General features: G+C 32.8%; 1 long non-coding RNA gene across 1 annotated transcript in view; it reads right to left on the reverse strand.

Moving 5' to 3' along the window:
- Window positions 1-897, reverse strand: part of LOC108968274 — a 77,105-nt gene extending 76,208 nt beyond the window's left edge. Inside the window, exon 1 of the long non-coding RNA XR_001993325.1 lies at window positions 419-897. This is a non-coding gene — a long non-coding RNA (uncharacterized LOC108968274). The remainder of the gene's footprint in view (window positions 1-418) is intronic.
- Between the last annotated feature and the right edge of the window lie 414 nt (window positions 898-1,311).

Raw genomic sequence — 1,311 nt, forward strand, 5'->3', positions numbered from 1 at the left:
AAGGATACTAAAAATTTTTCAGGTCATGAATTAAATGGAGAGTATAAAAAAGCTATGTATATCATGAAAATTAGAGCTAATAGAGACAAACTGATTACAGATTTGAATTCAGCGCGCCCAAATTAACTAGAATCAGTTGATAAATTCAAAGAAGCAAAACATTTTTTTTATGTTGTGTTCTGAATAATATGACGATTTAAGGAAAATCAAAATCATTTAATTAAAAAAGATAAAAAAAATTTTAAAAAATGTAAAAAACTCAAATATAATTAATTTTTTACTAAGTTTTTACAGAATTACTGGTCCTACATAAGCGCTCTTTAGTAAAAAAATCGACCCGTACATACAGTTAGGAATTTACTATAAAACAAATAGTAATTATATATATGCATTTCAAATAATTTGGTTAAAARCTCACCCTTTTTAAACTTGCCCTGTCAATATTACACCATGCGCTATTTCTTATAACAACACTGTAGCACCTAATACCCGACACACGCGACGTAAGCCAACCGCGAAACTCGTGAAGCTTATTACATACAAATACAATACAAWAAAATACACACCCACGAACAAACCCGACTACGCACTTACTGAATTTGAACAAAAACTCGTACTTTCGAGKWTTCTAACGCACTACGACTTTCACGACACTATTTTTTGCACTTAATAACGATTCTAACTTTAAATTAAATAAAAACACAATTTAACACTTTAAACAAAAACTTTTCACCAATTTTAACAAATATTCGCACCAACAATCAAAAACTACGTGTGTTCACTCTCATTWCCACTTGCAAGTAAGTATTTTTACAGTTACATTGCATTCCTGGAATAATTCAGCTAATTTCCCCTTAATTTTGCATTCCACGATTCTCAATWCGAAACTCTTCTAAAATCTATCASAACTCTTAGCTAATAATATGCATAATATTTTGAAGGTCAACTTCGCACATTAAAATATTTGCCACAACAATGCAAACAATCATAACGTCACTCTGTTCCATTTCTCAATGATGAGCACGCAGCTATTTCTCCTGCTGAGCACACAGCTTATGACACGCATATAGGAACGCATGAGCGTGTGTGTGTGCGAGATCTTTGCGCAGCATTGATATGCAGGTGTAACTATTCGAAGTAACAGCGCATAACTGATGAATGCTTTGAAAGCGAAAATGAACTAATTTAAACGCAGGGACGCTGGATGTTCTAGAGAGAGGGCGAACTCMTCCTATCGTCTTGTGAAGAAGTGTTAAGAGATCAGTTGAATAAAAAAAGGAGAAATAAACATAAAAAAGGCTGAATCTGTAC

The sequence above is a fragment of the Bactrocera latifrons genome, unplaced genomic scaffold, assembly GCF_001853355.1.
Source record: "Bactrocera latifrons isolate USDA-ARS-PBARC rearing strain unplaced genomic scaffold, ASM185335v1 scaffold_208, whole genome shotgun sequence".
Taxonomy (NCBI): domain Eukaryota; kingdom Metazoa; phylum Arthropoda; class Insecta; order Diptera; family Tephritidae; genus Bactrocera; species Bactrocera latifrons.